At 45.1% G+C, this 12798-nt stretch overlaps 1 protein-coding gene across 8 annotated transcripts in view; it reads left to right on the plus strand.

The window, feature by feature from the left end:
* Nucleotides 1-12798, plus strand: part of PAQR3 (progestin and adipoQ receptor family member 3) — a 906524-nt gene that overhangs the window by 638006 nt on the left and 255720 nt on the right. The gene's annotated exons all lie outside the window — the stretch shown is intronic.

Genomic DNA, 12798 nt, shown 5'->3' on the forward strand with positions numbered 1-12798 from the left:
AGGTGGGCCCACTCCAAACCTTTTAAGGTCCGCAAAAATATAAGGCCATTCAATGCTGTTGAAGGCCATTTTAGCATTGAGGGATAGGAGCGCCGCCTGCCCCTCAGTCCAGTGGTCTGTCATGTGTAAGACCCCATAAAGCTTCCTCAAATTCAAGCGCGTAGATCTGGACGGCATAAAGCCTAGTTGGTCCGGATGAATGAGCTTAGTAATAATCGCTCATAATCTGGTAGCAAGGGCCTTGACCTCCACATTGAGGAGGTAGATGGGCCTATATGAGGCACATTTCTCAGGGGGTTTATCCTTCTTCGGGATCAATACAGTAGTCGCGATCCGCTGCCTCACCTCCAGAAACATGGACAACATACGGAGTGCTATCTTGCTTACCAGGCATATGTACAACTCCATTGGGAGTCCATTCGGTCCCGCCACTTTACCCGACTGAAGCCCCCGTAACCACCTCCTCTGACAGCTCAGCGTCCAACACATCCCTTTCCTCACTCGAGAGTCCCGGAAGTGAGATGTACTGCAGGAGGTGCAGGCAATCCTCCTCCGTAATCCGAGTCACTGAGGTATAAACCTCCTCGTAGTATGCGGCGAATGCCGCCGCTGTGGACTCATTAGTCTCACAGAGGCCACCATCCTTCGACTCTGCTGCCCTGACCCAAGCTCGTTCCCTGTCCCTCTTGTCCAACCAAGCCAGCAGTTTGTCTTTGTCACCCACATCATATAGTCAGCGCTGGCTCGCCAGTGCATACATCCGAGCGTGTTATCCGGCCAAGGCGCGCACGGAGAAGAGTAACACCTCGTATTTATGCATTTTATTTACCTGCAGCAAAGGGCGCCCCTTGTTTCTGACCATGCTAGAAGGGCAATCCCGCTGAGGAGGCTCGCCAGCAACCCCTCCAGTCACAGACTTGCCCCGCCTCAGGATTCAAAAGGCTCCCAGAGCAAGGTCCAACAAGCTTACCGGTCCCCCTTTAGTATGTAGTGCCCACGTCCGTACCACTCCACTTCAAAGCTCTATATCCGCTGACAGCTCTTCATCAACGTGGTGGGGTCCTCGATCCCCGATGAAACGTCCGCGCAGCCGGCACCAAAAAAGGGGGAGAGCCAACCAACCGCTGCTCCCCCTACGCATGTCCAGCCGACCCCCACTGCGGGCCGCCGAGCCTGGGCCTCAACTCGCGTACTCCTGCCCCGTACCCCAGGAGCAGGTCTGCCACTCAACGTTGGGCCTCCTCTGGCCCCTCCTCCTCACGTCAGCCTCCAGGGCCCCAAATGTCGCCTCAGTCACCACTGGCAGAGGAGGGGGGTGAGAAGCAAAGGCTCCACACGTCTGTGGCCGCAGCTGCACCGGCCACAGCAACCCCCAAAAGGGTTCCGCACTCACAAGCCCCTGGACCGGGGGGCCGTCTTCGTTCGCCGCCCTCCCTGCTCTGCAGGCAAAAGCGGGTCCGCTAGCCCAGTGCACCATGTCTCGGCGGCTGGCTCCACGCCGCTGTGCACAGGCCGCAGGGTGCCCCTGTCCCCGCCACAGAAGCACACGGGGCAAGACCGCCCCTGCACCGCTGCCCCACTGATGTGGCCACTTGCAGACCACCACCGCCGTCGGGAGGTAGAATTAGTGCACTGATTTTATGGGGGATTAGGGAGCGGAGAGTGGAGCTCTGCTAAATGGCAGCCGTCATGGCTGGTGCCTAGCCACGCCCCCTCCTTGAACTCAAACTCACTTCTATTTACAGGTAACATCTAGCCTGTTAATTATGTTTTTATACATTGTAAACCCTGTGGAAAACTCATGCTATTCTCTGAGGACCCAGATTAAAAATTCCTGTACTGTTTGCATCTTCACCATAAACCAAAGGATTACAAATGTTGTATATTTTATGACAATACCATGAAAGATATAAAAAAACAGACCTCTTTTTTTGGATCCAGAAAAAGAAAGCAAAAGAAACTCCAGTCTCTGGTGAGGAAGGGAAAGGGTTGTCCTCTTCATACAAAAGTCCTAAAAACGGGAGGACCGAAGCAAGAGACTCTTCTGCTGAGCCTTCAAAATAGTTTCTTGAAAGCAAGGATAAGAACCTGCCTGAGAGGAGTATATCCTTGGTGACAGAAAATCTGGAAGAGAGCTTTCACCTGCTGCTTTCTCTGGAAGCAAGTCAGCCAAAATAAGGTCTGAACCCTAAACCTCATCTGTGAGTGACCCTTCCTTCCCTGGAATTGGAAAATAGTTGAGACATCCACCATCTACAGAAAAGGCAGCAATGATCACATATCGACAACCATGAAGACAACCACATCATTATCTAGAATTTTTTGTCTACAACACCTGCATTTATGGGACAGTCAAGAACGAGCACATCAACACGTGTTTTGTCTCCATCGATGGTGACATGTGAGACATCTGTGTTTTTAAAAAACATAAGACCTTGTTGACCACATCAACGACTGTGCTGTCAACAGACCCACTGCTGAAGTCTACGCATATAAGTCTGGATCATATATTTCCCAGCAAGGTCCCTTGATATGACCTGCACACCTGCTGGAGTTGCAGGAGCCTGACAGTGGTGATGAAGAAGGCCCTTGTGGCCCTGCGAACAGTCAATCTCAGCTGCATGTCAAATGCCAAGAAAAATCAGGACGATGGCAGTACCTATCTGGAAATGGATTTCTCTTTTGCCACTAGTGTAGGAGGCTGGACTGGCTTGTAGTGAGTACCAAGGGGTACTTGCACCTTGCACCAGGCCCAGTTATCCCTTATTAGTGTATAGGGTGTCTAGCAGCTTAGGCTGATAGATAATGGTAGCTTAGCAGAGCAGCTTAGGCTGAACTAGGAGACGTGTGAAGCTACTACAGTACCACTTAGTGTCATATGCACAATATCATAAGAAAACACAATACACAGTTATACTAAAAATAAAGGTACTTTATTTTTATGACAATATGCCAAAGTATCTTAGAGTGTACCCTCAGTGAGAGGATAGGAAATATACACAAGATATATATACACAATAGCAAAAATATGCAGTATAGTCTTAGAAAACAGTGCAAACAATGTATAGTTACAATAGGATGCAATGGGGAAACATAGGGATAGGGGCAACACAAACCATATACTCCAAAAGTGGAATGCGAACCACGAATGGACCCCAAACCTATGTGACCTTGTAGAGGGTCGCTGGGACTATTAGAAAATAGTGAGAGTTAGAAAAATAACCCTCCCCAAGACCCTGAAAGGTGAGTGCAAAGTGCACTAAAGTTCCCCTAAGGACAAAATAGTCGTGTTAGAGGAATAATGCAGGAAAGACACAAACCAGCAATGCAACAACTGTGGATTTCCAATCTAGGGTACCTGTGGAACAAGGGGACCAAGTCCAAAAGTCACAAGCAAGTCGGAGATGGGCAGATGCCCAGGAAATGCCAGCTGCGGGTGCAAAGAAGCTTCGACTGGACAGAAGAAGCTGAGGTTTCTGCAGGAACGAAAAGGGCTAGAGACTTCCCCTTTGGTGGACGGATCCCTCTCGCCTTGGAGAGTCGTGCAGAAGTGTTTTCCCGCCGGAAGGACGCCAACAAGCCTTGCTACACGCAAATCGTGCGTTTGGCGTTTTTGGACGCTGCTGGGGCCCAGGAGGGACCAGGAGGTCGCAAATTGGACCTGCAGAGAGAGGGGACGTCGAGCAAGACAAAGAGCCCTCACTGAAGCAGGTAGCACCCGGAGAAGTGCCAGAAACAGGCACTACGAGGATGCGTGAAACGGTGCTCGCCGAAGTTGCACAAAGGAGTCCCACGTCGCCGGAGACCAACTTAGAAAGTCGTGCAATGCAGGTTAGAGTGCCATGGACCCAGGCTTGGCTGTGCACGAAGGATTTCCGCCGGAAGTGCACAGGGGCCGGAGTAGCTGCAAAGTCGCGGTTCCCAGCAATGCAGCCCAGCGAGGTGAGGCAAGGACTTACCTCCACCAAACTTGGGCTGAAGAGTCACTGGACTGTGGGGGTCACTTGGACAGCGTCGCTGGATTCGAGGGACCTCGCTCGTCGTGCTGAGAGGAGACCCAAGGGACCGTTAATGCAGCTTTTTGGTGCCTGGGGTTGCAGGGGGAAGATTCCGTCGACCCACGGGAGATTTCTTCGGAGCTTCTGGTGCAGAGAGGAGGCAGGCTACCCCCACAGCATGCACAAGCAGGAAAACAGTCGAGAAGGCGGCAAGATCAGCGTTACAGAGTTGCAGTAGTCGTCTTTGCTACTATGTTGCAGGTTTGCAGGCTTCCAGCGCGGTCAGCGGTCGTTTCCTTATCAGAAGGTGAAGAGGGAGATGCAGAGGAACTCGGCTGAGCTCGTGCATTCGTTATCTAAAGTTTCCCCAGAGACAGAGACCCAAATAGCCAGAAAAGAGGGTTTGGCTACCTAGGAGAGAGGAAAGGCTACTAACACCTGAAGGAGCCTATCAGCAGGAGTCTCTGACGTCACCTGGTGGCACTGGCCACTCAGAGCAGTCCAGTGTGCCAGCAGCACCTCTGTTTCCAAGATGGCAGAGGTCTGGAGCACACTGGAGGAGCTCTGGACACCTCCCAGGGGAGGTGCAGGTCAGGGGAGTGGTCACTCCCCTTTCCTTTGTCCAGTTTCGCGCCAGAGCAGGGGCTAAGGGGTCCCTGAACCGGTGTAGACTGGCTTATGCAGAATTGGGCACATCTGTGCCCAACAAAGCATTTCCAGAGGCTGGGGGAGGCTACTCCTCCCCTGCCTTCACACCATTTTCCAAAGGGAGAGGGTGTCACACCCTTTCTCAGAGGAAGTTCTTTGTTCTGCCATCCTGGGCCAGGCCTGGCTGGACCCCAGGAGGGCAGCTGCCTGTCTGAGGGGTTGGCAGCAGCAGCAGCTGCAGGGAAACCCCAGGAAGGGCAGTCTGGCAGTACCAGGGTCTGTGCTACAGACCACTGGGATCATGGAATTGTACCAACAATGCCAGGATGGCATAGAGGGGGCAATTCCATGATCATAGACATGTTACATGGCCATATTCGGAGTTACCATGGTGAAGCTACATATAGGTAGTGACCTATATGTAGTGCACGCGTGTAATGGTGTCCCCGCACTCACAAAGTTCAGTGAATTGGCTCTGAACAATGTGGGGGCACCTTGGCTAGTGCCAGGGTGCCCTCACACTAAGTAACTTTGCACCTAACCTTTACCAGGTAAAGGTTAGACATATAGGTGACTTATAAGTTACTTAAGTGCAGTGTAAAATGGCTGTGAAATAACGTGGACGTTATTTCACTCAGGCTGCAGTGGCAGGCCTGTGTAAGAATTGTCAGAGCTCCCTATGGGTGGCAAAAGAAATGCTGCAGCCCATAGGGATCTCCTGGAACCCCAATACCCTGGGTACCTCAGTACCATATACTAGGGAATTATAAGGGTGTTCCAGTAAGCCAATGTAAATTGGTAAAAATGGTCACTAGCCTGTCAGTGACAATTTGGAAAGAAATGAGAGAGCATAACCACTGAGGTTCTGATTAGCAGAGCCTCAGTGAGACAGTTAGTCACTACACAGGTAACACATTCAGGCACACTTATGAGCACTGGGGCCCTGGGTTACCAGGGTCCCAGTGACACATACAACTAAAACAACATATATACAGTGAAAAATGGGGGTAACATGCCAGGCAAGATAGTACTTTCCTACAACTAGTCCGCAGAATAAAGCAAAATCTTATGGAGCATTCCAGGAATAGTACATATATGACAACTATGATGACATGATTATGAGTAACCTATGATGCAGATCCCTCTAGAAGACTGGCTCATTAAATGTCTGCCATTTCAGGCAGTGGAATATTCCACAACAGCCTGTCTCCAGACCTTGAAGGATTTAGGACTGAAACGGAACAAGGAAAAATCCTGTCGCAAACCTTCCAAAAAGTTAACATTTCTAAGAGCAATGCTAGACAAGCTCACATGCAAAGCTTACCCTGTATGGGAAAGAATTAAAAAATTGACATGTCTGGTGTCATCTGTAAAGAAAAGAAAGTATACTAAAGTTCTAATATACAAATCTTTGTTGGAAATTATGTCTTCTTGCATCCCTCCCATGCCAAACTGTCGTCTCTGCTTAAAACACCTGCCGGAGGAGATAGACAATGGGTTCAAATGCAAGAATCCTTCAATGAAATCATCAGAATCACCCCAGAAATTGGGATGGCTATGACTCTGGTGGATGCAGAAACCAACATTTCAAAATGTCTCATGTTTATAAGCCCACAACCTCAGAATGTAATGAGCACGGATGCATCCCTGCAAAGAAGGGGAGCACATTTTTAGCGTTTTTAAATCAGCTGCAAATGGTTTTCTTCGGAGAAAAGGATTCATGTAAGCCTGTTGGATTTTAGAGCAGTTGCCTAAGTCCTTCAAGCGTTCCTCTCATATATACACTCAGTGGTGTTATGGCTGTCTGGCAGTAGGACCATGATGTACTATCTGAACAAGCAGGGAGCAACAAAATCTCAACTGCTGACCCTGGAAGCTCAAATCATTTGGAAATGGATCTTGAGAAACCACATTACATTGAGGGTAGAACATGTAACATTTATGGGAAATTGGTGGCAGGCATTCTCCATCACAACATCCACAGAGTGCCCCAAGTGGGAACTGGCTCAACAACAGCTGATGAGGATCTTTTAATGATGGGAAGTCCAAACCTGGACTTATTGGCAACAGAAGCCAATCACAGATATTGATTTTATGCCAGCAGATGTCCCCACAAAGGATTGTGGGGCACACCTTTCAAATAGCATGTACAGAGATATTCACTTATGCGTTCCCTCCCCCACCACAAATATCCAGAATACAAAATGCCCTTAAGAAAATGAAGAGTGAGCCATGACGACTCATCCTAGTGGCCCTAGCTTTGCCACAGCAGTTCTCATACATGGAACAGCTACTTCTCTTAGAGACAGGACATATATCCCGCTGAAGCCTGTCCCAGGGTTGTGGACGATAATTAGAGATCAAGTTCTGCATCCCAATCCAGAGTCTCTCAAATTATCTGTCTTGACTCTTAAGTATGACAGATTCCATCTCTTAAATATTATTTAGGACTGTAAAGAAATTGTAGCCAAAGCCAGAGTGGATTCCATGAACAAAACTTACAAGGCAAAGCGGTCTTGGTTTTGCCTATGGTGCTCTCTTAATGACATTCATCATTTGTCTATGCTGGAGCAGATTCTACCTTAGGTACTCTACTTACCAGATCCAATCTTTCTCACAGTTCAGTTAAAGTCCATCTTGCTGCGATTTTGCAGACCCCGCTTGTCAAAAATCAGTATCTTCAAATAGACATATCAAAGAATTCTTAAGAGGGCTCTTTAGGACATTCCCTCTGGCGAAAATGTTCCATATCAATTGGCAGTGGAATTCAGTACTGGCTCAGTTAATGAAAAGTTCCTAAGAGCCTATTCATAAAGCAGATCTGAAGTTTATTCATGGAAAATGGCTGTGCTGTTTGTCTCTTACATCTGCCAAATCAGCAAAATTCAGGCATTTACTTTAAAGAAGCCATATCTGCATTTCAGAAATGATAGCTGTTCTAAGTGTAAATCCTCGTTTTATCTTTATAGTGTCATCTGACTTTCATCTAAATGAACCAATAATTCTGAAAACCTATTTCAGAAACCCATCAGTATAGTGGAACAAGCCCATCATACTCTCGATGTCAGAAAATGCCTAAAATTCTACATTGAGAGGACTAAATTGTTTAAAGAATTTGACCAGCCTACTAATAGCATTGGCTCCTCCAAGGAAAGGCAACCCTCTATCCAGAAGTAGCACAGCACATTAGGTTAGTTTTCCGCCATGAAAAAGCTGAACATCCTTTTTCTGGAAGGGTCAAGCACCTTCCACAATGAGTGTCACCACTTCAACTGTCCTGTTCGCCAGGGTATCACTAACTGACATATGCAGGACTGCTACATGTAAGAATAGACATACGTTCACCAGGCACTACTGTCTGGATGCCACAACAAAGAATGACGCTGCAGTGGGGGTTAAGCGGTTCTTCGTCACCTGTTCCAATGAGGTGAGCTACGTGTGAGTGAGTGTGTGTGTGTACACTGAAAAAAACAAAGGTTACGAGGACGTTATAGTTTGTACAAGTAAATTCTGAACCTATCTATAACATCCCTGTAACCTTTAGTTTTTTCAGTGAATTTCTATGTTTTTTTAGCATGAAGCAATTTTAATTGCTATAAGTTATTTCAACCACCGTTGCAGACAGCTGAAGGCAGTGGGCCGCACAGGTGCACAGGTTGGCCACAGGGCCTATCTCTGTCAGTGGATCTGTGAGTGGGTCCGTGAGTGCTTGAGTGGTCCGAAAGTGGGTGTGTGAGTCTGAGTGGGCGCTTGAGCGTCTGAATGGGTTTGTGAGTGGGCGCATGAGTCTCTGACTGCATGTATGAGTGAATGAATTAGTGTATGAATGAGTCTGTGGTTTTTCTTTCATATATTTCCATAATTGCGAATATTGCGCATGGTGATGCAAAATTATTTTAAACCCAGAATTAGCCCTAAACCATACCTATATCACACCCCTGGGGGCAGGGTACCTTCACCCTGACCCCTTATGCTAATTTCAATTTAGATTTTCACCCCCGGAAACCTTGTCCTTTGAAATAAAATGGCGGCCACAACTTTCTAGTGAAGCTGCAGTCAGCCATTTGGAAGGCTTCTTCTTGCACGTGTATTTGTGAAAAAGTTTCAAATTTCATGAATTATTAGTGAAATATTCACAGTAATCACGACCAGAGATATACACATTTATTTTCCCTTTATTATCTCAAACACTACTGAACGGATTTACACCACATAAGCAAAATCGTGATCTGCGTACGTAAAGTTAGCTTTCTGCCAAATTTGGTGTGATTCCGTCCAGTGGTTCGGGCTGTAGACGTGTCTAAAGGTCCTATGGGAATTAACATGGGAAACAGTGCAACTCCATGCCCATCCCCCTTTTTTTCCACTGCCCCAGCTTGACGGATCACCCCAAAACTTTCCATGCGCAACAAGAATCACTGCGACACATTTTTGGGGAAATTTCATGAAGATTTATCAAACAGTGCCAAAGATACAGACAAGTCAAAAAACACTTTTTCTATAGAAACATGGTCCATATATATATATATATATAATAATAAGTGTGTGACTTTTGCAGTGATTTTTTTTTTTTTTTTTTTTTTTTACATTTTCTTTGTTCTGTGTTTTACTCTTCCCACCACAACATTGTAGCGCATTCTGTCTAGTTTGGTACAACTTGCTATTTGAATTCAAGCTTATGAATCTTTGCAAGATTCAGTATTGGAGAAAAAACATGTTACTTACATGTATACTGTGCTTCTCCAGGGTTGATCGCTTTACTAACTTTTGTGAAGTTTATTTCTTTAATAAAAAAAAATGTGAATTGGTTACCAATATCACTTCTTAAGGTTTCCTGTTCAGTGGTCTGTGCTACTTATCTTAATTACCGTGGGCTTCCCACCTCAGCGACGGAAATGATTCAAGCATGTGAATCTATGAAAGATATCAATGCTGGAGAACCAGTGTACAGGTAAGTAACTTGTTTTATGTCCTAGCTCATCAACCAGCCATGCTTAGTCATAGAGTGCAAAGACCTTTCTTCCAGACATTTGCACCATCCACAGGATAGCCACCATTTATGGAGAGTACTACTTTACAGCCTGTGCAGAACATGTGTATCTACAGCTACATGTGCTATTAACAGAAAATGTTACTGCCCTGTAAGCATCTGTACGTAGCTTGTAGCTCTGTAGATTTACATATGCCCACACTCCTCCATAGAGTGTGTATCTTCTGCAGGTCTCTCCTCTTATCACCTACTTTCATACTCTTACAAGGCAACCAGTAGGTGACTTGAGTATGCTGAATATGTGACTCTACAGCACTACAATCTAAGGAACAGATCTTTACAGGGTAAGTAACATTTTCCTTATATCTTCTTATGATGTGGTCATAAGGAAACATTTGAAAAGAGGCATGTTTTGAAAGGCTTTTAAGATATATAGATATCCAATTCAACTTATTTCAAGCCTTTTAGGCATGCTAATGGGTGCCTTGTGAAGAGAAAAGTAAGCCTTCTCCCAATGTGTCCTACAAACTTTGCTGATAATGTCCATCAAATTTTGGAATTTCTGAGAATGCTATGCAGGTGTGAACAATTTAAGCTTTCTTAGAGGTTCGGCCATAGAAATGTTATTTTTCTTTTCTCTTTTAATTAGTTCAGTCTTTTTTATAACAGTTACAATATTCCCTGGATCTGTATCTCCCACAACAACCCCTCCTGGATGAAGAAGCATGTAACTGGGCTTGATGAGTCTCCCAAGTGATTGGGGAGGTTAAGTAATTCAAAAAGGTATAGTGTAAGAGAGAAGAGAAGTGCGCTGCAGACTCCATTACTTACAATATGCAATAGTAATCTGAATGTGATGGACTCTAGAGGAGATCACCTATGGAGCACTTCAATTGATTAGCTGAAGTCTGGACAACTTCCATTGGGGCTGAATGTGCTACTAAATACCCACTCTTGTATTGCCTAAATAAATACAATACAGCTTACTGCTACATACACAGTTACTAGAGATTCTCACCCTGAACCTGACAATTATTCAAGCATGTTACCTTGTGAAATATATTGATGAAGAACTGTAGTGATTGGTAGGTAACTTGTTTCTTATTTATAAAGTTTTTAACAATTGCAAACGTTATTTTTTTCAATTCAATTAAGCTTTATTTCGGCAACAAGTGCCATAAAAGCACAACATATACACACAATAAGACTAATAATTCATTTTAAGACAAATAAAGAACAATAATAAAAACCTTGCAATAATAAATACCACCATGACCAGTTCCCAAGACATGAAGTTTGTACAAGATCACTATATACTTTTATCTAAAATATTAATTAAAAATTATGAATTTGTTAAAAAATTTAGAGAAAATTGTCCCACCTATAGTTCTAAAAGAGAGCAGCGGGAACATTACCAGATAAGTTAGAGCATCAACAACAAAATTTCATTCTCCTGCTCTACGTAAAATTTAACACTTAATAAATGTGAATATGTTCACAAATAATAAAAATAAGCAATACTAGATATTAATCAGAAAACACAATTTGTCATTTAATAAAAGAATGTACATTAGTGCTTAAGGATCTTGTTCTGGTGTGCCAAATCGCTGCTAAAAACGTTGCCACAGTACACACCATGGGCCCGTGGGTATTTGTTCTGCAGATCCTAAGGGCCAAGTGGCAATCCCTGACACCCAAGGAGTTGCAGAGTGGTCTTATCCAGTAAGACCCCTGCCTCTTGAACGCAGGACAGCGGAATAGTACGTGACCAATATTTTCTTTGGTCTTGCATCCCATCCGGCAAGGGTCTGTTAGGCTGACAGTTTGCTTCCATTTAGAGGTCAGATCACATAACGGTAAGCAACCGAATCTAACTCTGATGTAAAGTGCACGTACTAAAGGGTGTAAAATGATGTCTAAGTAATGCTCAAATTCATAGTGACATTTGACTGATAGAAAGCTGTCCGTCATGCTGCCAGATGGGACTGATGCTAACTCTGCCATTTTCACACTCGCCCAGTATGCGTCCTTCAGGCTCTGGGGGGCATTCTTTGGGAGGTGTGATGGTTCTAACCGGTAGGAGCCTAACCCAAGTTTAAAAAAAGCCACTTTTACGTAGCTACACCATGCAATTCTTACGACTTGAGGGGCACCCAGAAGCGCTCTTAGCCATGTCCTATAAGGATCTAGATTATCTATGGACTTGAGCCGGATCCAATACTGCAGTGGCCTCAAGGCAGCTATGTCTGTAACAGAATGCAGATTCAGGTCCATTCGATTAGGCAGCATAGGTGGGCTTGTGGGAATCTTTAGCAGGGTCTTTAGAAACAATTTCTCAACTCTTTCAATATCATGTAGTTTGCCATGGCCGCACAGTTCAGCCCCATTCAGGACCTCTCCCCCCTAGGTTGGCTTTTGTAAATTTCTAATGCTGGCATAATGGGGAAACTGGGTGATCTGGTGGCAAATCTCAAGATGCCCCTTGTCTTTTGTTTTAGAGACCTTGTGCACTTTAGCAGCTGGGATGTCCATTTGTGGGAATTATCTAGTCTAACACCCAAATAGTCAAAGTCTGTTACCCCTTCGAGAATCTCACCATCTAATAATATGCTTTTCTTCACTCTATGCTTTGGGTCACCAAAAACCATATATTTGGTTTTGGTGCTATTTATTTGAAGACCATCATCCCCACCAAAACCAAAAAATTTCTCCAGGAGCCTGGATAGTCCAGAGGCAGTTTGAGATAATAATAGAGTGTCATCAGCAAACAGTAGGCATGGGGTCTTTGTCCCACCCAGTTTGGGGGCATCGTTTTCACAATCATGTAAGTAGGGAATACAGGCGTTTATAAAAAGTAGAAAAAGTGTGGGGGCCAACACAAAACCCTGTCTAACACCATTCTGTTTGGGGAACTCTTCCAATAGTTCCCCGTCCATTCCCCACCTTATTCTAGCGAAACTCTCAGAATACAGTTCCTGGGTCAGATTTAACAGAGTCCCAGGCACACCAGTTTAACCCAAGATCTCCCATAGTTTGAGCCGGGGAAATGTTATTTGTTTTTAAATAAGTTGCATTACACTAAGGAGATTCGTGTGTTTTAGGCAATATGTTAATCTAGGAGCAATGTAAACTCAAAGCTGAAAATTTGTAAAAAGCTTTGAT

The sequence above is a fragment of the Pleurodeles waltl genome, chromosome 1_2 (assembly GCF_031143425.1).
Source record: "Pleurodeles waltl isolate 20211129_DDA chromosome 1_2, aPleWal1.hap1.20221129, whole genome shotgun sequence".
Lineage (NCBI taxonomy): Eukaryota > Metazoa > Chordata > Amphibia > Caudata > Salamandridae > Pleurodeles > Pleurodeles waltl.